The 25,165-nt window shown below is 45.8% G+C and overlaps 1 non-coding gene and 1 pseudogene across 1 annotated transcript; both read left to right on the forward strand.

Annotated features, from left to right (window-relative positions):
* Positions 1–2,787: 2,787 nt before the first annotated feature.
* On the forward strand, positions 2,788–2,974 carry LOC130292211 (U2 spliceosomal RNA). Its single transcript, XR_008848119.1, has one exon. It is a non-coding gene; the product is annotated as a U2 spliceosomal RNA (small nuclear RNA).
* Positions 2,975–10,675: 7,701 nt separating this feature from the next.
* LOC130292171 (U2 spliceosomal RNA) lies at positions 10,676–10,918 on the forward strand (annotated as a pseudogene).
* The last annotated feature ends 14,247 nt before the right edge of the window (positions 10,919–25,165 follow it).

Consider the following 25,165-nt stretch of genomic DNA (forward strand, 5'->3'; position numbering starts at 1 on the left):
ATGCTATGCACGCTCATACATTCACGTTCATTATCATGTATTGAGTGTGTATGCTATGCATGCTCAATATAATGTATTGAGCATGCAGGCTATGCACACTCATATATTAACTTTCATTATTATGTATTGAGTATGCATCCTATGGATGCTCAATGTATGCTACACATACATGCTACACACTTTCATTACAATGTATTGAGCCTGCATGCTATGCACGCTCATTATCATGTATTGAGTGTGTATGCTATGCATGCTCAATATCATATACTTACTGTGCATGCTATGCATGCTCAATATCATGTATTGAACATGCAGGCTATGCACGCTCAAAATATTCATGTTTATTATTATGTATTGAGTGTGCATGCTATGGATGCTCAATATCAGGTATTGAGCATGCATGCTATGCACTCTCATTATCATGTTTTGAGCCTGCATGCTATGCACGCTCATTATCATATATTGAGTGTGGATGGTATGCACGGTAAATTTCTGATTTTGGACTCATTTGGTACTTTGGATCACTATCTATATTGTAGTGCTGCGGTTTTATTGAGTAACACCGGATCACTCCAGTATAGATGGTGAGCAAAAAAAGCACATTTATTCCATTGGGGGGAGGTTATGGTGTTATGTGCAATACAGTCTAGATGGTGATATAAATTGTGAATTCATTCCATCAATAAATATGCACAATTTTTGAATAGAATAAAATCTTTTTTTTTAATCACCACCTATCCTGAATTGCTGCGGTGTTCCTAATGCAATAAAATATGTGAGCACATGTACACGATATCAGTGAGCACATGTACACGATAAAACCGCAGCAATGCAGTATAGGTCAGTGGTCCCCAAACTGTGGCCCTCCAGATGTTGCAAAACTACAATTCCCAGCATGCCTGGACAGCCGTTGGCTGTCCAGGCATGCTGGGAATTGTAGTTTTGCAACATCTGGAGGGCCACAGTTTGGGGACCACTGGTATAGATGGTGAAAAAAAAGAGATTTTATTCCATTACAAAAATGATGCATCATTTTTGAATGGGATAAAATCACTATTATTGACACCATTTATAATGCACTGCTGGCTGCAGCCATTCATTTGGGAGTGCAGCTTTATATGAAAAAATAAATAAATAAATTCACAAAGCTGCAATCCCCAATGAATGGCTGCAGCCAGCAGTGCATTATAAATGGTGTCAATAATGGAGATTTTATCCCATTCAAAAATTATGCATCATTTTTGATTGGGATAAAATCACTATTATTCACACCATTTATAATGCACTGCGGTCTGCAGTCATTCATTGGGGATTGCAGCTTTGTGAAATTTTATTTTTATTGTTTTGGGCATATAATCAATTGTACTACCCACCATTTTGATATTATAAATTCCCTCAGGGTACAGTACAGCAGCTCCATTCTCAGACTCTCAGAGGCTGCCGTCCCTCCCAGCCTGTATGCGCGCCTGTATGCGCGCTCCCGACATTGAGCGCAGAATACAGCAAGATGGGCGGAAGTGGTGGCCGGCGAGGCTTCAGATGACATCACGCCGGCCCGCCCGCCGACTTCCTGCAATCGTGAGACTGCTCAACTCTGAGCTACCGAAGAGGAGTGGAAAAAGGTATTGTTCTAATGTTTTAAGAGGATAAAAAAAACAGGGATAGATGTAGACAGTGGGAGGGGGAATATGGACATTTTAGTTGAGGATAGCTACTCTTTAAGAGCACATACCTCAGCTCTTCAATAAAATAATTTTTTTTATATATCTATATATATATACCGTATTTATCGGCGTATAACACGCACTTTTTAGGCAAAAATTTTTAGCCTAAAGTCTATGTGCGTGTTATACGCCAATACACCCCCAGGAAAGGCAGGGGGAGAGAGGCCGTCGCTGCCCGCTTCTCTCCCCCTGCCTTTCCTGGGGTCTAGAGCCCTGCTGCCGGCCCTTCTCACCCCCTGGCTATAGGCGCCGCTGCCCGTTCTGTCCCCCTGACTATCGGTGCCGGCGCCGATAGCCAGGGGGAGAGAAGCGGCGCCGACAGCCAGGGGGAGAGAAGGGGCAGCGGCACCCATTGCCGGCGCCGCTGCCCCGTTGCCTCCCCCCATCCCCGGTGGCATAATTACCTGTTGCCGGGGTCGGGTCCGCGCTGCTGCAGGCCTCCGGCGTGCGTCCCCGGCGTCGTTGCTATGCGCTGCACGGCGCGGCGCACTGACGTCATGCGCCGCACCGTGCATAGCAACGACACAGGGGACGCGCGCCGGAGGCCTGCAGCAGCGCGGACCCGACCCAGGTAATTATGCCACTGGGGATGGGGGGAGGCAACGGGGCAGCGGCGCCGGCGGCAATGGGTGCTGCTGCCCCTTCTCTCCCCCTGGCTGTCGGCGCCGCTTCTCTCCCCCTGGCTATCGGCGCCGGCACCGATAGTCAGGAGGACAGAACGGGCAGCGGCGCCGATAGCCAGGGGGTGAGAAGGGCCGGCAGCAGCGCTCTAGACCCCAGGAAAGGCAGGGGGAGAGAAGCGGGCAGCGACGGCCTCTCTCCCCCTGCCTTTCCTGGGGGTTTATCGGGGTATACACGCGCACACACGCACCCTCATTTTACCATGGATATTTGGGTAAAAAACTTTTTTTACCCAAATATCCTTGGTAAAATGAGGGTGCGTGTTATAGGCCGGTGCGAGGTATACCCCGATAAATACGGTATATATATATATATAGATGGATAGATAGATTAAAAAAAAGTCAGTTCTGTTATGGTGAATATATTTATTGTGTGATTGACAATTGATTGGTAATAAAGGTTTTTTCAATCAAAAATCTGTTCTTATCAGTTTAATATCTGATATGTCCCCTATCTGGGGACCATAAATTAAATGGATTTTTGAGAATGGGAGCCGATTTGGAAACTTGCTTCCGTCGCCCAATGCATTGACCCGATATGGCAGTATCTTCGGGTACAGTGCACCACCCCATTCCAGTGTTAAAAAAGACAGATTTTTATTTAATCCTCTGTGGGTTCTGCTGCAGCTGTTGCCTGCCTTGTCATGTCAGTCAGTCTGGCTGCAGAAGGTGCCGCTGCTGTCCAGACCCAGTACTGCTGAATGGCCTCCTTAATTGGATAAGCTCATCGTATCCTCACAAAAAAAAAAAAGAGTTCCACAATTAGAGACCACAATAATGAGTTGCACTGACTGGTTTATGAACGTCTATCCATTTGGCGTTTTACTGACCATGTTTGCACACTGATTGATGTCAAAAAAAATAAAAAAATAATAATAATACTAATCTAGCACACCTGTGCAGGTTTGACATGACATGATACGTAGCTGTCTTGCAGGTGGTGCTGAATCCTGTTAAATGATGTGAGGGTCTCATGGTTATTCACAAGGGTGCGTCATTGCTGTTGCTTGACCATGCATTGGTTCTGTGGTCAGTGAATGATAAAAACAAAATTTGCCATCCATTGATTGATGGGAAATCAGCCATGAGGCATTTGTTTTTAGAAACTGCTGCTCACAACCAATGTTGCAATGGAGTGTCTCCATCTGCTGGTGGTATTGGATAAGCATTAGTGCTATGATGGGGTCTGAAGAAGAAGAAGAAAAGAAAGAGAGAGAGAGACTGACTGAGTGAGTGGGTAAGATAGAGAGTGAGTGAGTGAGAGTGAATGAGTGATTGAGTGAGTAATTGAGTGAGTGAGAGAGAGAACAAATGAATTAAAGTGAGTGAGTGAGTGAGAATGAATGAAAGTCTGAATGACGGAAAGAAAAAAGTATGAAGAAAGAAATATGAAGAAAAGAAAATGTATATGGAGTTGCAAACATGAGTGCAATCTGCAAAGCTGTTGAGGCTGGTCCTCATGGGAGGATTGTTGCACCCAGGACCTTTAGTTCTATTAAATGTCATTCAATGCCACTGCCAGGTGTAAACAGCAGAAGAACCAGAAGCACCAACAGCACGACCATGGGTTGTCAGATTACCCTGATTCAGCAAAGAGTCCAAAAGGATGCAGGTGAATACTGTTTATTTTCAGTTTCTCGTTACAGTTGGTTTGATTCCGTGTCCGGACAGCCAGGGAGGTGGCTACAGGCAACAAAGGTAGGCGTGTTGTTTTCATATGCAGATCTTAACCCCTTAAGGAGGGAGGGCGTGCCCATACGCCCCCGTTTCAAAGTGCTTAAGGACTGAGGGTGTATGGATACGACCGTGGGAATTTCGGTCCCCGCCGCTAGCCATCGGGTACCGGACCGAGATGCCTGCTGAAATCTTTCAGCAGGCATCCTGTGAAAATGCCTAGGAGGGTCCTGAGAACCCCCCATGTCGGCCATGGCGGCAAATCGACGTTTGTGGCAATTCCGGGCTGATCGGGTCTCTGATGACCCGATTGCCCGGAAAATAGGGATGAAAGGATTTGTCAGTGACAGCCCCAATCCTCCTAAGGGATAGGAGCGAGGTGGCAGTGGTGCCATTCCCCCCTATCCCCTGCCATTAGTAATGACTACTGACCAATGGCAGTTAAAGGCGGAGGGGTTACCATGGAAATTCCCCGCTCTGCCCGCCCCTGGATGTCAGGAAGAGAGGGGGGGGGGGGAGAAGATGGTGGCGGTACCTGGGGGTTTGCCCCCCCCTCCATGCGAATGTACAGGGTACATTCACAAGGGGCGGGGGTTTACAGTTAGTCTCTCGCTGCAAGCTAGAGATGCAGGAAATTTTCTGCTGCAGCTCAAACTCCCAGCAGGAAACTCGCTGTAATCCCCCGGCAGTCTGAATGTACCCTAAAAACACTACCTATAAACATACCCCTACACAGTCCCCCCCCCCCCCCCCAATAAAAATGAGAAACCTCTGGTATGGCACGGTTTCTAAAACGCAGTCTCCAGCTGTTGCAAAACAACAACTCCCAGTATTGCCAGACAGCCATCGACTGTCCAGGCATGCTGGGAGTTTTGCAACAGCTGGAGGCACTCTGTTTTCGAAACACTGCCGTAGGGTATTTTGGTATCCGAGGCAAGTCTATCTCTTGCATCCGAAATTTAGGCCTTAAATGCGCATGGCGCTCTCTCACTTTACCGTACTCCATAAAAATTGCCCAACAAATTTTGGGGGGCTTTTTCTCCTTTTACCTTTTACAGCGGTTCTGACATAAACGCACAAAAATAAATACCCACATGTGACCCCATTTTGGAAACTACACCCCTCACGGAATGTAAGAAGGGGTATAGTGAGCTTTAACACCCCACAGGTGTTTGACAAATTTTCATTAAAGTTGGACGTGAAAATGAAAAAATTTTTTTTCTTCACTAAAATGCTGGTGTTATCCCAAATTTTTCATTTTCACAAGGAGTAATAGGAAAAAAAGCCATTGATGGCTGGGAAATATTGGAACATGGAGGTAGGCATCTTTGATGTCCACTGAAGAAAGAAATTCCCCTTGTTCCATGGATGCCACTACCAAACGGAGGGATTCCAATCGGAAGTGGCGGATGAGAAGATGAAGGTTGAGACGCTTGAGGTCCAGGATTGGCCGCACAGAACCGCCCTTCTTGGGGACGACAAAAAGATTGGAATAGAAACCCCAAAAACGTTCCCTTGGAGGAACTGGGACAATAACTCCCTGGAGAAGCAGGGACCGGAGAGCCTCCCGAAACTGTTTCGCCAGAGAAGGAGACCGGGGGGCCCGGGACTGAAAAAAACGATCCCTCGGGAGGGAGGCAAATTCCATTCGGTATCCGTTGGACACCACGTCCCTGACCAAAGAGTCCTGAATGTGTGTGGTCCAGATGTCTCGAAAAAGTAAGAGACGACCTCCCACCCGAGAAAAATCTGCGGGTGGGGGCATCACTTCATGCGGAAGTGGGTTTGCGTTTGCCCGATTTGGCCGCAAAACGGCCTGAACGGTTGGAGTCCAACTTCCAAGACGGGCAAGCCCGGAATGAGGGAGCCTTCTTGTCCCGCGAAGGCGCCTGCCTAGACCCCTTATTAGGGCCAAAAGTCCGAAAGGACTGAAAGGAAGAGGACTTCCTCTGGGAAGTAGAGCGAGCCTTATTTTGAGGCAACAAGGAACTCTTGCCCCCCGCCGCCTCAGAGATAATCTCGTCAAGGCGCTTGCCAAAAAGACGGGCACCAGTAAAAGGAAGCTCGGTGAGAGACCTTTTGGAAGCGGCATCCGCATCTCAAGCCTTAAGCCACATGGAACGGCGGAGGGCCGCCAGGTGACCCACAGCAAAGGCAGCACAACGGGCTGACTGCATGGAAGCTGTGCACAAAAAGTCCCCAGCTTTAGAGCATTGGAGAACCAAAGCAGACAGATCCTCTGGGGGGATCCCGCCTGGATACCCTGACGGAGTTTTGAGCACCACACCGATAGGGCCTTGGACACCCAAGCCGAGGCGAAGGTGGGAAGCAGAGAAGAGCCTGCTGCTTCAGAGGCAAACTTCGCTAAGGACTCCACCTTCTTGTCCGTTGAATCCTTGAAAGCAGCCATATCTGCTAGCGACAGTGTAGTAGCCTTAGAGAGGCGGGAAATTGGTGGATCCACCAAGGGAGGGGAAACCACGTTAGAGGCAAGGTCCTTGTCGAATGGGTAACGCACCTGAACCTTCTTCATTCCCGGGAGCCTCTTGTCCGGATGTTTCCATGCAGATTCCAGAAGGATGTCAAATTCAGCGTGAGAGCTGAACCTTTGAGGTGCCAGTTTAGCATGATGAAAAGATACTTCAGGAGTCACATCCGAAGATCCTGGGTCCTCTAAGTGAAAGGTGTCTCTTATGGCCGCAACCAATGAGTTCATCATTTCAACTGTATCCAAGCGGTCTTCCGAGTCAGATGCCGATTCGAAAGCCTCATCCACCAGTTCACCAGGAGAATGTGAACAAGTGGAGGCAGCCCTGGAGGGGGGTGACCATGACCGGGTACGCGACTCTTGCGAGGCAGAGTGGCGATTCCGGGAACGTCCTCTGGAGGAGCGACGTTTGTGACCAGATGACACGGGGGGGCGGGACCCACGAGGGGAGCACCCACGTCTACCTGAAGACTCAATGGAAGAGTCAGAAGATACACCCCTAGTACGCCTGTGAGAGGGTGAAGTATGTGGAGAAGAGGAGCGGGGCCCTTTAGAGGGTTGGCACAGGGCAGACCTCTTCAAGGCAGACACCACGTCACGAGAAGCCTCAGCCACCGAACGGGAGACTTGAGTCAAGTCAGCCCATATACTGGGATAGGGAAGAAACCCAGGCTGGAGGGGCGGCCGAATCCACCAGAACTGAAAGAGCATCCGAGGGTACCAGGGGGTCTGGGGCAGCAGAGGAGCAGGCAGAGCAAGTGGGTTCAGCAGAACCAGGCATTTTGGAATTACAGTTCTTACAGACCAAATAGGAAACTAACGCTCCAGTTGTCTGTTTAGAGGGAGGAACAGTTCTGGGTACGAACATAATGAAAAAAGAACTATCTCACCCGAGTCTGTGTCCCCTGTGGCGGCTGCTGTGAGGAGAACTCCGCTCTGTGTAGATAGAGAGGGAGAAACAGGCCAGCCAATAGCCAGAGAGGGGCGTGCCTGGAGCAGGGGCCCTGTCTGATTGGCCTCTGCCACCGAAAATCGCACGCACGGCGCTGATTGGAGGACAATCCGCGCCTCCAGTGAGCTCCGGCGGCCCTGTGGGCGGAGCTATAGTGCCCCGGCCGCCGAGAAGAACAATAGTAATGGCACCCGCTCCTTGCCCCAGGCGCACATGTCAGCCGCATATGCGCCCACGGGGAAGTGAGCGGGCGATACACATATTCGCCGACAGTCGTCTGTTGCCGAAAGCGAAAGTAAGTCGGCGCTTCATGCGCCCGAACAGTAAAAGCGCCGCGGCTGTCAGCCACATAGTAAGCGCCGCGGCTTTCAGCCGCATAGTATAACACACACACACATGTGCGTAATAATAAAGTAAACCATTCATTCCCAATATGCCATTGCTCGCCCCTTTTTTAGAATAAAAGATAGAGCCCCTAACACAGGCCAGCCCCTTGGACCCTGAAAGGTGGGCCAAAAAATGAGGGTCTCCAGAGGTTGCAAGTCAGCACCTAAAGGGAGAAGAATATATACTCGCCTCAATCAGTAGTACTTACCTAATGGAGTCTTCTGTGAGGTCTTCAGTCAGCTTTCTGTTACCTGCATCACGCTGAGCTACCATGTGCGAGCAAAGCGAGCAGGGAATAGGGGGACCCGGACCCATGAGGTACAACCCCAGACGCTGACCGTTGGCGAGAGGGGGTGAACAGCGCATATACACAATGTCTGTGCCCCCTCAATCACAATGAGCAAACAGTGAGCCGCAGTTCCTGAGTCCCCACCTGAAAACATGAAAGAAAACGGAATAAAAAACTAACACATACCCTAACTAGGAAAAATAAGAATCAGAAGACCTGGTCTGGAGAATTCCAGACCATGTCCACCTCCTTCAGACACTAAGCTAAAACTGATTAGCTCAGGGCCTAGAGGCGGGTATATCCTGCTGGGAGGAGCCGACTTTTTTTGTTGCCATAATGTCATACCTCCTAGAGACAGCAGCATACACCCATGGTCTGTGTCCCCCAATGGAGCCGATAGAGAAAATCTAATTTTCCATTTTTACACCCAACTTCAACGCAAAGTTGCCAAACACCTGTGGGGTGTTGAGGCTCACTGTACCCCTTGTTACATTCCTTGAGGGGTGTAGTTTCCAAAATAGTATGCCATATGTTTTTTTTGTTCTGGCACCATGGGGGCTTCCTAAATGCAACATGGCCCCAAAAACCATGACAGCAAAATTTGTTTAAAAAAATCCTACAGTTGCTCTTTCCCTCTTGAGCCATGTTGTGAGCCCACAAAGCACTTTATGTCAACATATGATGTATTTACGTACTCGAGAGAAATTGAGCTACAAATTTTGGGGGGCTTTTTCTCCTTTTACCACTTTTAAAAATGAAAAAAAAATGGGGCTACAAGAATATGTTAGTGTAAAAAATGCAGATTTTGATTTTTCTCCTCCACTTTGCTGCAATTCTTGTGAAAGACCTAAAGGGTTAACACACTTTTTGAATGTCATTTTGAAAACTGTGAGGGGTGTAGTTTCTACAATGGGGTCATTTATGGGGTATTTCTCACAGAATGGCCCCTCAAATCCAGTTCAAACTTAACTGGTCTTTGAAAAATTCAGATTTTAAAATTTTCATGAAAATTTTGAAAATTGCTGCTATACTTTGAAGCCCTCTAATGTCTTCAAAAAGTAAAAAATTGGTCAATTTTATGATGCCAACATAAATTAGACATATTGGGGAACATTTACTAATCTAGTCTATTCTGGGTATGCTAATAGACCAGCGTATGTGGTAGTTTCCTGTCTATTGTGCTCCTAATTTATCAAAGGTCTCACAGCCCTTGATAAATTCTGTGCTCAGACTTCAGGGTCTACAGCTTAAACTGCATTTAGACCTGCTCCAACATGGTCTGACATTTCAGCGTATTTTGGGCAGATGCGACTTGTCGCACAAAAGTCGCACTTGATAAATTTAGCACCAATGCATTTTCCAATGCATTTCTGTGTAAAATAGACTTGCATGCATCATGTTCTAAAAATCCTCTAGAGCAAAAGTCGCAGAAAAGTCGCACATATTTAGACTGCGACTTTCTGTGCGACAAATTTAGACAGGAAAAATCAGTCTAAATAATTTGATAAATTTCCCCCATTGTGTTTGTGAATCAATATAAAATGTATTTGGAATATCCATTTTCCTTACAAGCAGAGAGTTTCAAAGTTAGAAAAATGCTAAATTTTCAACATTTTCATGACATTTTGTGATGCAAGTAACAAAAAAAATTTACCGCTATGTTAAAGTAGAATATGTCACGAAAACCTACACTAGCTAAATCCCCTAGGGATCTCTGGGCCGACTTATTAATGAACAACCTACTTGGGGAAATAAATCCCCTCAGGATTAACCCTGACTAAAGATCCCCTAAAAATTTTCTTTTATTAATGCTTCTTTAAAATATTTCTTGACTTGTGTAATTCACATTTCTTGCCACAAGATGGCAGTGGTGTTTTAAAATATTGAACGCTGTGCACAGCTAACTCCGAGATAGTTTCGGAAATAGTTTTTCATGATATAAAACGTAATCCTCCCTTCCTTTAAAGTAAGGGAGGATTATGTTTTAATAATAACGCTGTGCCAGTGTCCCAGTTTAGTTAGTAACTCCCGTGCCCGAGCTGCAGCAGGGCACCGGAACTAACTAGATAGAAGAGTCTAAATACCAGTCTGTCTGACAGACACTGAGCAATTTCAATAGTACGGAGTTAGCTGTGCACAGCGTTCAAGATTTTAAAACACCACTGCCATCTTGTGGCAAGAAATGTGAATTACACAATTACAGGGGTTCCTGTAAAAGCCAGGGTATGGATTGCATTGCTTATTGCTCCATCAGAGTGGAATGGACTCCTGTCCTTCTTTTAAGCAATGATGTGGATTTAGCCTGTGCTGTATGTACGGGTGGCTGACTGCCACCCACCCAGAGAGTGTATGGGAGACTGCCTGCCTCCCTCCTTTCCTATGCATGGAAGGCCGCCTGCCAGCCTTCCTTTTCCTTTCTTCCCTATAAGTAGTGTGAGTGCTCATGAAGGGGGCATGGTTGGTTCCACCCCTTTACCGGTTATCACCTCTGGGCCTTTTGGCTAAGATCAAGTGTAAAAAAAGGGCTTGCGATAGACCGCATCCTTGTGCACGGTATTTTGTGTGAATACTTGCACTTGGGTGACTTGAGAGCACATACCTCAGCTCTTCAATAAAATAAAAGAATATATATATATATATATATATATATATATATATATATATATATATATATATATAACAAAGTCCCGAAATCACAGCACCAGTCAGGTCATGGATCTTGATATACTGGATTATTTTATTCTTCCCCACAGCAAATGCGTGGGGACCTTCACTACAGCCAAGATCGCAGCCATTGCAGCCATCCTCTTATATATTATTTTTTTTTCTAATATATGCCCTCATTCATGTCATCTAGAAATAAAATATCAGTTGCATGATAATTTGATGTCAGCATTTACTGTTGTACTATTCAAACATGATTTGCTAGGTTACAAGTGTTTGGTTACAATGCGCATGCACAGCCGGCCGGCTGGATCGCGATATGTCCAGTGTGATAACACGATCGTCGGACCCGTGTGCGCAGCCGCAGAACACAAATGGTGATTAGTGTGGGTAAGGGCATTAGGCGCACCTGATCAGCACACATTACTGTGAGCGATCGAGAGCGGAAGTGATGCGCTGATACGTAGGAACTTTTCCGACGCATGCGCAGTCGCTTTGTATACAAACAAGAATGAGAACGGAGATGGCAGCGATCGGCATGTTCTGGGTGCGATCGAGTTATATATTTGGCTGATACTGAAGGTACCTATATAACACTATATAGCACTGTATGTCATATTGCAATGGGCACTTTATATGTGTATTGATTGTATTGTATATAGACGGATGCTATGTCAACTTGACATCACTGTGATTAACAGAGCATTGCTCCAATTAAATTTAAATAGAGGTGCGTTTTTAGATAATTATACATTTGTATCACATGAGTTGTAGCCAATGAAATGTATCTGTGATATATATATATATATATATATATATATATATATATATATGCACATTTTGTATTTGTATTATGCTTGATAAAGGCTACTACTGCCGAAACGTTGCATTTGCTGTGGGGAAGAATAAAATAATCCAGTATTTCAAGATCCATGACCTGACTGGTGCTGTGATTTCGGGACTTTGTATATATATATATATATATATATATATATATATATATATATATATATATATTGTTAACAGTGTTTCCCAACCAGGGTGCCTCCAGCTGTTTAGGCTATTTGGGCATGCTGGGATTGGTAGTTTTGTAATAGCTGGGGGCATCCTGGTTGGGAAACACTGATTTATGCATGTGTGTGTATATATCAATGTTTCGCAACCAGGGTGCCTCCAGCTGTTGGAATACTACAAATCCCAGCATGCTGAGAGTTGTAGTTTTGCAACAGCTGGATACGCTCTGGTTGGGAAATATATATATATATATATATATGATGCAGATAAGGTCAGGCTGCTCACCACTCTCGCGTTTGCTGCACTGTCTCGTGCTACGGACACCGGTACCGCTCCCGGCTTAGTAGAACTCTCACAGAAAAGAAAACGTCCGGCACTCGAGAAGATGCAGGTAAAACTTGTCAATGGCTTTATTCACACGCTTAGGCAGGACACAATCTGACGCGTTTCGCACCCTCGGGTGCTTAGTCGTAGATAGACATACACTCAATAATGCAGGTTAAAATACACATGAGTTTGGTCACATGACCACATGGATCTTGATTAAAAACAGTTGGTTACAAAACATGGCATTGGGAATCATGATCACATTTGATCGTTCGGAGAGAGTTCACACAAGGATACAATCAATGCGGCTTTAAATTTCATATTTCAAGTAACATTACATTTCAAACTTGAATGGTCCAAAGGCTAATCTACCCATACTACCGATATTCATATTGATTTAGGGGTGCATATTTAACCGCAATAAACAATTTAAATTATGTCTACACATCAAAATCCGAGATATTTTTATATATAAATCGATAACCACATGGTGTGTATCACACCATGTGGACAACCCCCTATAATTTGCGAAAATTCAAAATATATTATATGTACCGATATTCATATTGGTTTAGAGGTACATATTTACCGAAATAAGCACTTTAAACTATATCTAAACATCAAAATCTGAGATATTTTTATATATAAATCGATAACCGCATGATGTGCATCACGCCGTGTGAACATCCCCCTATAATTTACAACAATTCAAAATTTATTATATGTGCACAGGAAACGAAGAGTGAATATTAAACCGGGGACTAAACTTACGTGATTAATGATAAATTGTATACATCCACCATATTTACTTATTCAATTTATGCACACGTTAACATTAAATCCAAGTCCCCGGTTTAATATTCACTCTTCGTTTCCTGTGCACATATAATAAATTTTGAATTGTTGTAAATTATAGGGGGATGTTCACACGGCGTGATGCACATCATGCAGTTATCGATTTATATATAAAAATATCTCAGATTTTGATGTTTAGATATAGTTTAAAGTGCTTATTTCGGTAAATATGTACCTCTAAACCAATATGAATATCGGTACATATAATATATTTTGAATTTTCGCAAATTATAGGGGGTTGTCCACATGGTGTGATACACACCATGTGGTTATCGATTTATATATAAAAATATCTCGGATTTTGATGTGTAGACATAATTTAAATTGTTTATTGCGGTTAAATATGCACCCCTAAATCAATATGAATATCGGTAGTATGGGTAGATTAGCCTTTGGACCATTCAAGTTTGAAATGTAATGTTACTTGAAATATGAAATTTAAAGCCGCATTGATTGCATCCTTGTGTGAACTCTCTCCGAACGATCAAATGTGATCATGATTCCCAATGCCATGTTTTGTAACCAACTGTTTTTAATCAAGATCCATGTGGTCATGTGACCAAACTCATGTGTATTTTAACCTGCATTATTGAGTGTATGTCTATCTACGACTAAGCACCCGAGGGTGCGAAACGCGTCAGTTGTGTCCTGCCTAAGCGTGTGAATAAAGCCATTGACAAGTTTTACCTGCATCTTCTCGAGTGCCGGACGTTTTCTTTTCTGTGAGATATATATATATATATATATATTTTTTTTTCTTTCTTTCCTATGATATATACATATATATATATACACACACACACACACGCACAGTAGTGTTTTTCAGGGGGTGTAATCCAAACCTCCCTCTCCGGTGTGTCCAACAATCCAGCGTCAAAATTAAGACGCTGGATGATTTTGAACTGTCCCATTCAAATAAATGGGATCAGTTCTAGCATTAGTTTCCCTCCAGTGCACGCCTGACATATGTGAACCCGGCCTCATTCGATCTGCAGGGTGCCAGTGTATAGTTGGTATCTACCACTACAGTATATGTTATTGTATGTCAGAATATTGGTCTTTTTATCGTGGTTTTTAATTTGGAGTAATATAGCGGTATTGTGTGTCTAGCAAATATTGTGTGTCTACAAGCTTTGTGGCTTGTGCTCCTGATCATTTAACCCTTTCAGGACTCAGCGTTTTTCCGTTTTTGCACTTTTGTTTTTTCCTCCCCACCTTCTAAAAACCATAACGCTTTCAGTTTTCCACCTACAGACCCCTACAAGGGCTTGCTTTATGCACTACCAATTTTACTTTGTAAAGACATCAGTCGTTTCACAATAAAATCTAACTTGTTTGGCTTTTGCGGCCCCACTTTTAATTTTGACCAGCGCCACATTAAATCTAAAACTGGTCCTGAGTGTATGGCTGTGTGTGTGTATATAGGGGCAGTGTATGTGTATGAGGCTATGTATATGGTATGGGGCTGTGTATGTGTGTATATAGGGGCAGTATATGTGTATGGTGCAGTGTATGTGTATGAGGCAGTATATATGTGGGCTGTGTATGTGTGTGTACATAGGGGCAGTGTATGGGGGCAGTGCATGTGAGTATATGGGGGCAGTACATGTGTATGGGGCAGTGTATATGGGGGCTGTGTATGTGTGTGTAGATGGGGGCAGTGTATGTGTATGGGGCAGTGTATTTTGTATGGGGCTGTGTATGTGTGTATATGGGGGCTCTGTATGTGTGTGTATATGGGGGCAGTGTATGTGTATGGGAGCAGTGCATGTGTATGGGGCAGTGTAGGTGAGTATATGGGGGCTGTGTATGCGAGTATATTTGTATGGGTGTATGTGTAGGTGTATGGATGGGGCAGTGTATGTGTATGGGGGCAGTGTATGTGTATGGGGCAGTGTATATGGTACAGGGCTGTATGTGTGTGGGGGGGGGCTGTGTTTGTGTGTATGGTGGACTGTGTGTGGGAGCTGTGTCTAAGTGTGTGTATATAGGGGCAGTGTATATGGTATGGGGCTGTTTTTGTGTATGGGGGCTGTGTATGTGTGTATATGGTGGCTGTGTATGTGTATGGGGGCAGTGTATGTGTATGGGACTGTGTGTGTATGGGGTTGTGTACGTGTGTGTGTTTATAGGGGCAGTGTATGTGTGTATGGGGTTGTGTACGTGTGTGTATATAGGGGCAGTGTATGTGTATGGGGCAGTGCATATATATGGGGCTGTGTGTAAGGTATGGGGGCAGTGTATGTGTATGGGACAGTGTATGTCGTCAGTTTATGTGTATGGGGCAGTGTATGTGTATGGGGCAGTGTATGTGTATGGGGCAGTGTATGTGTATGGGGCAGTGTGTATGGTATGGGGCAGTGTATGAGTATGGGGGCAGTGTATGAGTATGGGGGAAGTGTCTGTGTATGGGGGCAGTGTATGTGTATGGGGGCAGTGTATGTGTATGAGGGGGCATTGTATGCTTATGGGAGGCATTGTATGTGTATGGGGGCAGTGTATGGTATGGGGCAGTATATGTGTATGGGTGCAGTGTATGTGTATGGGGCAGTGTATGGTATGGGGCAGTGTGTATGGTATGGGGCAGTGTATGTGTATGGGGCAGTGTATGTGTATGGTGCAGTGTGTATGGCATGGGGCAGTGTATGTGTATGGGGCAGTGTATGTGTATGGGGGCTGTGTATGGGGGCAGTGTGTATGGTATGGGGCAGTGTGTATGGGGCAGTGTATGTGTATGGGGGCTGTGTATGGGGTCAGTGTGTATGGTATGGGGCAGTGTATGTGTATGGGGCAGTGTATGTGTATGGGGGCTGTGTATGGGGGCAGTGTGTTTGGTATGGGGCAGTGTATGTGTATGGGGCAGTGTATGTGTATGGGGGCTGTGTATGGGGGCAGTGTGTATGGTATGGGGCAGTGTATGTGTATGGGGGTAGTGTATGTGTATGGGGCAGTGTATGTGTATGGGTGCAGTGTATGTGTATGGGGCAGTGTATGGTATGGGGCTGTGTGTATGGTATGGGGCAGTGTATGTGTATGGGGCAGTGTATGTGTATGGTGCAGTGTGTATGGTATGGGGCAGTGTGTGTGTATGGGGGCAGTGTGTATGGTATGGGGCAGTGTATGTGTATGGGGGCAGTGCAGGGCTCGAGTCCTGCAGGAACAGCGTTCCTTTGCATTTTCCACAGGAGGAATGCTATTCCTTACATTAGTCCTGCAGGACCGACCTCTCTGTTCTTACCCTCCCTCCGTCTCCTCCCCTGGCCCAGACTGCTAGATGCTAGAGATGTAGGACCTGTGATGATGTCACCATCACATGTTGGGGCGGAGCTTAGCTGTGGTGGAGAGGGAAGATTGTGGTTGAAGGACCTGTGTGATGCTGTGGAGGAGGCGGGGCGGAGCTGGAGGAGACATGTCACCCCAGTAAGGTAATTACATGGAAGATTTGTTACAGTGTGTCACCCCAGTAGTAAAGTGAGTACAGGAGGAGGAGGTTTGTTACAGTGTGTCACCCCAGTAGTAAGGATATTACATGATGATGAGGTTTGTTACAGTGTGTCACCCCAGTAGTAAGGTAATTTCATGAGGAGGAGGTTTGTTACAGTGTGTCACCCCAGTAGTAAGGAGATTACATGAGGAGGAGATTTGTCACAGTGTGTCACCCCAGTAGTAAGGAGATTACATGAGGAGGGTGTTTGTTACAGTGTGTCACCCCAGTAGTAAGGTAATTACATGATGAGGAGGTTTGTTACAGTGTGTCACCCCAGTAGTAAGGAGATTACATGAGGAGGAGGTTTGTTACAGTGTGTCACCCCAGTAGTAAGGAGATTACATGAGGAGGAGGTTTGTTACAGTGTGTCACCCCAGTAGTAAGGTGATTACATGAGGAGGAGGTTTGTTACAGTGTGTCACCCCAGTAGTAAGGTGATTACATGAGGAGGAGGTTTGTTACAGTGTGTCACCCCAGTAGTAAGGTGATTACATGAGGAGGAGGCTTGTTACAGTGTGTCACCCCAATTCTAAGAAGATTACATGAGGAGGTTTCTTACAGTGTGTTATCATGATGATAGGGACATAAGGAGGTTTTTGTTACAGTGTATTATCAGAATGATAACCCCTTAAGAACATTGGGGGAGATATATAAAGACCTGTGCAGAGGAAAAGTGGAGCACTTGCCCATAGCAACCAATCAGATCGCTGCTTTCATTTTCAGAGGCCTTTAAAAAAAATAAACAAGCGATCTGATTGGTTGCTATGGGCAACTGGTCAACTTATCCTCTGCACAGGTTTTAATAAATCTCCCATATTGGATGTAAATATACATCTTGGTGCCCTGGTACTTAAAGAAGTACTCTGGTGCAGAGTTTTCCTGCTCCGTCCTGCCCGGGCTGCAAAAAAAATGAAAATAAACCATCTCTCACCTTCCTGGGTTCCAGCGGAGCGCCACTACAGCTGATGGGTCCTCCGGTCCATCTTATTCATACTTCCGTGTGAACGAATCGCCATGTGACGCTTCGTTACACCCGGAAGTATGAAGAGGATGGACCGGAGGACCGATCAGCTGTAGTGGCGCTCCGCGGGAACCCAGGAAGGTGAGAGATGGTTTATTTTCATTTTTTTTTTGCAGCCCCGGGCAGGACGGAGCAGGAATACTGCCCCAGAGTACTCCTTTAAAAGGGTACTCCTCCTCTAGACATCTTATCCTCTATCCAAAGGATATGGGATAAGATGTCTGATCGCAGGGGTCCCGCCATTGGGGACCCCTGCGATCTCGGCGGTGGCCGCTGTCATCACTGCACAGAGCAAACTTGCTCTGTGCTTAATGACTGGCGATACAGGGGCCGGAGTATCATGACTTCACAGCTTTGGTTCTTGTGATGTCATGGCCCGTCCCCTAAATGCAAGTCTATGGTAGGGGGCTTGACGGCGGAACGAGACCTTGCGAGGGGCCGGGGGTGTATTAGAAATCTTGGGTGAGTTTCTACACTTTTTTTTCCAGGACTTGACCCCTGGGGCAGTGTATGTGTATGGGGCATTCCTGGGGGCCCAAAGCAGCTAGCCCTTTAGCCCCACCGGTCCACTGCGCTGCAGCCAGGGACGGTTTTTCCTATAAGGCACTTTTCATGGGGCAGCAATCCCGACCGCTGAACACCCCCCCTCCCCCCTCCTGTGACAGGCACCGCGGTGGCAGGCGGCTTCAGGACTGTGCGCATCATTATGAGTCCCCACAGTCACAGATGACTCATACAGCCGGGCCCCCAACTGTGAGCCGCTCCTGCCATCAGTGGAGATCCAGGGGAGGGGAAATATACCTGCTCTGTTGTGTCCTATGTGTATGTGTATGGCTGTGTGTGTGTATATAGGGGCAGTGTATGTGTATGAGGCTATGTATATGGTATGGGGCTGTGTATGTGTGTATATAGGGGCAGTATATGTGTATGGTGCAGTGTATGTGTATGAGGCAGTATATATGTGGGCTGTGTATGTGTGTGTACATAGGGGCAGTGTATGGGGGGCAGTGCATGTGAGTATATGGGGGCAGTACATGTGTATGGGGCAGTGTATATGGGGGCTGTGTATGTGTGTGTAGATGGGGCAGTGTATGTGTATGGGGCAGTGTATTTTGTATGGGGCTGTGTATGTGTGTATATGGGGGCTCTGTATGTGTGTGTATATGGGGGCAGTGTATGTGTATGGGAGCAGTGCATGTGTATGGGGCAGTGTAGGTGAGTATATGGGGGCTGTGTATGCGAGTATATTTGTATGGGTGTATGTGTAAGTGTATGGGGCAGTGTGTATGGTATGGGGCAGTGTATGTGTATGGGGGCAGTGTATGTGTATGGGGCAGTGTATATGGTACAGGGCTGTATGTGTGTGTGGGGGGGACTGTGTTTGTGTGTATGGTGGACTGTGTGTGGGAGCTGTGTCTAAGTGTGTGTGTATATAGGGGCAGTGTATATGGTATGGGGCTGTTTTTGTGTGTGGGGGCTGTGTATGTGTGTATATGGTGGCTGTGTATGTGTATGGGGGCAGTGTATGTGTATGGGACTGTGTGTGTATGGGGTTGTGTACGTGTGTGTGTTTATAGGGGCAGTGTATGTGTGTATGGGGTTGTGTACGTGTGTGTATATAGGGGCAGTGTATGTGTATGGGGCAGTGCATATGTATGGGGCTGTGTGTAAGGTATGGGGGCAGTGTATGTGTATGGGACAGTGTATGTCGTCAGTTTATGTGTATGGGGCAGTGTATGTGTATGGGGGCAGTGTATGTGTATGGGGCAGTGTATGGTATGGGGCAGTGTGTATGGTATGGGGCAGTGTATGTGTATGGGGCAGTGTATGTGTATGGTGCAGTGTGTATGGCATGGGGCAGTGTATGTGTATGGGGCAGTGTATGTGTATGGGGGCTGTGTATGGGGGCAGTGTGTATGGTATGGGGCAGTGTATGTGTATGGGGCAGTGTATGTGTATGGGGGCTGTGTATGGGGGCAGTGTGTATGGTATGGGGCAGTGTATGTGTATGGGGGCTGTGTATGGGGGCAGTGTGTATGGTATGGGGCAGTGTATGTGTATGGGGGCAGTGTATGTGTATGGGGGCAGTGTATGTGTATGGGGCAGTGTATGTGTATGGGTGCAGTGTATGTGTATGGGGCAGTTTATGGTATGGGGCAGTGTGTATGGTATGGGGCAGTGTATGTGTATGGGGCAGTGTATGTGTATGGTGCAGTGTGTATGGTATGGGGCAGTGTGTGTGTATGGGGGCAGTGTGTATGGTATGGGGCAGTGTATGTGTATAGGGGCAGTGCAGGGCTCGAGTCCTGCAGGAACAGCGTTCCTTTGCATTTTCCACAGGAGGAATGCTGTTCCTTACATTAGTCCTGCAGGACCGACCTCTCTGTTCTTACCCTCCCTCCGTCTCCTCCCCTGGCCCAGACTGCTAGATGCTGGAGATGTAGGACCTGTGATGATGTCACCATCACATGTTGGGGCGGAGCTTAGCTGTGGTGGAGAGGGAAGATTGTGGTTGAAGGACCTGTGTGATGCTGTGGAGGAGGCGGGGCGGAGCTGGAGGAGACATGTCACCCCAGTAAGGTAATTACATGGAAGATTTGTTACAGTGTGTCACCCCAGTAGTAAAGTGATTACAGGAGGAGGAGGTTTGTTACAGTGTGTCACCCCAGTAGTAAGGATATTACATGATGATGAGGTTTGTTACAGTGTGTCACCCCAGTAGTAAGGAGATTACATGAGGAGGAGATTTGTCACAGTGTGTCACCCCAGTAGTAAGGAGATTACATGAGGAGGGGGTTTGTTACAGTGTGTCACCCCAGTAGTAAGGTAATTACATGATGAGGAGGTTTGTTACAGTGTGTCAACCTAGTAGTAAGGAGATTATATGCGGAGGAGGTTTGTTACAGTGTGTCACCCCAGTAATAAGGTGATTACATGAGGAGGAGGTTTGTTACAGTGTGTCACCCCAGTAGTAAGGTGATTACATGAGGAGGTTTGTTACAGTGTGTCACCCCAGTAGTAAGGTGATTACATGAGGAGGAGGCTTGTTACAGTGTGTCACCCCAATTCTAAGAAGATTACATGAGGAGGTTTCTTACAGTGTGTTATCATGATGATAGGGACATAAGGAGGTTTTTGTTACAGTGTATTATCAGAATGATAACCCCTTAAGAACATTGGGGGAGATATATAAAGACTTGTGCAGAGAAAAAGTGGAGCACTTGCCCATAGCAACCAATCAGATCGCTGCTTTCATTTTCAGAGGCCTTTTAAAAAAATAAACAAGCGATCTGATTGGTTGCTATGGGCAACTGGTCAACTTATCCTCTGCATAGGTTTTAATAAATCTCCCATATTGGATGTAAATATACATCTTGGTGCCCTGGTACTTAAAGAAGTACTCTGGTGCAGAGTTTTCCTGCTCCGTCCTGCCCGGGCTGCAAAAAAAATGAAAATAAACCATCTCTCACCTTCCTGGGTTCCAGCGGAGCGCCACTACAGCTGATGGGTCCTCCGGTCCATCTTATTCATACTTCCGTGTGAACGAATCGTCACATGGCGCTCAGCCTATTATGGGCCGAGGCAGAACATCGCGGCGGCCGGCGATAGGCTGAGCGCCATGTGACGCTTCGTTACACCCGGAAGTATGAAGAGGATGGACCGGAGGACCGATCAGCTGTAGTGGCGCTCCGCGGGAACCCAGGAAGGTGAGAGATGGTTTATTTTCATTTTTTTTTGCAGCCCGGGCAGGACGGAGCAGGAATACTGCCCCAGAGTACTCCTTTAAAAGGGTACTCCTCCTCTAGACATCTTATCCTCTATCCAAAGGATATGGGATAAGATGTCTGATCACAGGGGTCCCGCCATTGGGGACCCCTGCGATCTCGGCTGTGGCCCCCCCCCCCCTCTTGGGTGAGTTCCTACACTTTTTTTTCCAGGACTTGACCCCTGGGGCAGTGTATGGGGCATTCCTGGGGGCCCAAAGCAGCTAGCCCTTTAGCCCCACCGGTCCACTGCGCTGCAGCCAGGGACGGTTTTTCCTATAAGGCACTTTTCATGGGGGCAGCAATCCCGACCGCTGAACACCCCTCCCCCCCCTCCTGTGACAGGCACCGCGGTGGCAGGCGGCTTCAGGATTGTGCGCATCATTATGAGTCCCCACAGTCACAGATGACTCATACAGCCGGGCCCCCAACTGTGAGCCGCTCCTGCCATCAGTGGAGATCCTGGGGAGGGGAAATATACCTGCTCTGTTGTGTCCTATGTGTACACATATGGACCCCTTCACTGCCTCCCTATAGCAGTGTTTCCCAAGCAGTGTGCATCCAGCTGTTGAAAACCACAGCTCCCAGCATGCCCAGATAGCCAAAAGCTGTCTGGATATGCTGGGAGTTGTAGTTTTGCTATATCTGTATGCACTTGCTTGGGAAACACTGCCATACACACAGCGATCTCAACCTCCAGCTCAGCTCCTCCCCTGCTGGTCATGTGATCATAGACTCATACGGAGGCCTGCTGGGGTCAGAGGAAGGACCAGAGTGCAGGTGAACAGTGGATGATGGCATGACAGGCAGGTTACATAGGTAACACTATAAATACTGTGCCCTGACCCCTGCCAATCCTCACCCCATTGTGAGTTCTAACCCTGTACTGTGTATATCCCTCTACTATGACATCACTGTGTGTATTATCTCTGTATGGTGACATCACTGTGTGTATTATCCCTGTACTGTGACATCACTGTGTGCAGTTTCCCTGTACTGTGACATCACTGTGTGTATTATCCCTGTACTGTGACATCACTGTGTGCAGTTTCCCTGTACTTTGACATCACTGTGTGTATTATCCCTGTACTGTGACATCACTGTGTGCAGTTTCCCTGTACTATGACATCACTGTGTGTATTATCCCTGTACTGTGACATCACTGTGTGCAGTTTCCCTGTACTGTGACATCACTGTGAGTATTATCCCTCTACTGTGACATCATCATGTGTATTATCCCTGTACTGTGACCTCAATGGGGGAGATTTATCAAAACCTGTGCAGAGGAAAAGTTGCCCAGTTGCCCATAGCAACCAATCAGATTGCTTCTTTCATTTTTAACAAGGCCTCTGCAAAATGAAAGAAGCGATCTGATTGGTTGCTATGGGCAACTGGTCAACTTTTCCTTTGCACAGGTTTTGATAAATCTCCCCCAATGTGTGTATTATCTCTGTACGGTGACATCACTGTGTGTATTATCCCTGTACTGTGACATCACTGTTTGTATTATCCCTGTACTGTGACATCACTGTGTGCATTATCACTGTACTGTGACATCACTGTGTGCATTATACTGTACTGTGACATCACTGTGTGTATTATCCCTCTACTGTGACATCATCGTGTGTATTATCCCTGTACTGTGACCTCAATGTGTGTATTATCTCTGTACGGTGACATCACTGTGTGTATTATCCCTGTACTGTGACATCACTGTGTGTATTATCCCTGTACTGTGACATCACTGTGTGTATAATCCCTGTACTGTGACCTCAATGTGTGTATTATCTCTGTACGGTGACATCACTGTGTGTATTATCCTTGCACTGTGACATCACTGTGTGTATTATCCCTGTACTGTGACATCACTGTTTGTATTATCCCTGTAATGTGACATCACTGTATATATTATCCCTGTATTGTGACATTATTGGGTGTTTCATCGCTGTACTGTGACATCACTGTGCGTATTACCCCTGCACAGGTCAGGAGGCATTATCACTATATGTGAGGTATGGTGTATCATATAAGGTTTAATGTATGACAAGGTTATATTCAGAGGCGCAGTATGTAATAGTATCATATTCAGAGACTGCAGTATGTGGTAGTGTAATATATATAGGGGATACAATCTGTGGCAGTATTATACTCAGAGGGTATAGTGTGTGGTATTATTATATTCCAAAGGTACATTGTGCAGTAGTATCATTCAGAGGGTACAATGTGCAGTAGTATCATATTCAGAGAGCACAGTGTGTGGTAGTGTTATATATAGAGGATACAATCTGTGGCAGTATTGTACTCAGAGGGTATAGTGTGTGGTATTATTATATTCCAAAGGTACATTGTGCAGTAGTATCATTCAGAGGGTACAATGTGCAGTAGTATCATATTCAGAGAGCACAGTGTGTGGTAGTGTTATATATAGAGGATACAATCTGTGGCAGTATTATACTCAGAGGGTATAGTGTGTGGTATTATTATATTCCAAAGGTACATTGTGCAGTAGTATCATTCAGAGGGTACAATGTGCAGTAGTATCATATTCAGAGAGCGCAGTGTGCAGTAGTATATTCAGAGAGTGCAGTGTGCAGTAGTATCATATTCAGAGAGCAGAGTGTGCAGTAGTATCATATTCAGAGAGTGCAGTGTGTGCCAGGTTTATATTCAGAGAGCAGAGTGTGCAGTAGTATTATATTCAGAGAGTACAGTGTGTGCCAGGTTTATTTTCAGAGAGCAGAGTGTGCAGTAGTATTATATTCAGAGAGTGCAGTGTGCAGTAGTATCATATTCAGAGAGTGCAGTGTGCAGTAGTATCATATTCAGAGAGCAGAGTGTGCAGTAGTATTATATTCAGAGAGTACAGTGTGTGCCAGGTTTATAGTCAGAGAGCAGAGTGTGCAGTAGTTTTATATTCAGAGAGTGCAGTGTGTGCCAGGTTTCTTTTCAGAGAGCGCAGTGTGCAGTAGTATTATATTCAGAGAGTACAGTGTGTGCCAGGTTTATTTTCAGAGAGCGTAGTGTGCAGTAGTATTATATTCAGAGAGTGCAGTGTGCAGTAGTATCATATTCAGAGAGTGCAGTGTGCAGTAGTATCATATTCAGAGAGCACAGTGTGCAGTAGTATTATATTCAGAGAGTACAGTGTGTGCCAGGTTTATTTTCAGAGAGCGCAGTGTGCAGTAGTATTATATTCAGAGAGTGCAGTGTGCAGTAGTATCATATTCAGAGAGTGCAGTGTGCAGTAGTATCATATTCAGAGAGCAGAGTGTGCAGTAGTTTAATATTCAGAGAGTACAGTGTGTGCCAGGTTTATATTCAGAGAGCACAGTGTGCAGTAGTATTATATTCAGAGAGTACAGTGTGTGCCAGGTTTATATACAGAGAGCACAGTGTTATTATTATATTCCAAAGGTACATTGTGCAGTAGTATCATTCAGAGGGTACAATGTGCAGTAGTATCATATTCAGAGAGCGCAGTGTGCAGTAGTATATTCAGAGAGTGCAGTGTGCAGTAGTATCATATTCAGAGAGCAGAGTGTGCAGTAGTATCATATTCAGAGAGTGCAGTGTGTGCCAGGTTTATATTCAGAGAGCAGAGTGTGCAGTAGTATTATATTCAGAGAGTACAGTGTGTGCCAGGTTTATTTTCAGAGAGCAGAGTGTGCAGTAGTATTATATTCAGAGAGTGCAGTGTGCAGTAGTATTATATTCAGAGAGTGCAGTGTGCAGTAGTATCATATTCAGAGAGTGCAGTGTGCAGTAGTATCATATTCAGAGAGCAGAGTGTGCAGTAGTATTATATTCAGAGAGTACAGTGTGTGCCAGGTTTATAGTCA

The sequence above is a fragment of the Hyla sarda genome, chromosome 9, assembly GCF_029499605.1.
Source record: "Hyla sarda isolate aHylSar1 chromosome 9, aHylSar1.hap1, whole genome shotgun sequence".
In the NCBI taxonomy this organism is placed as follows: Eukaryota; Metazoa; Chordata; class Amphibia; order Anura; family Hylidae; genus Hyla; species Hyla sarda.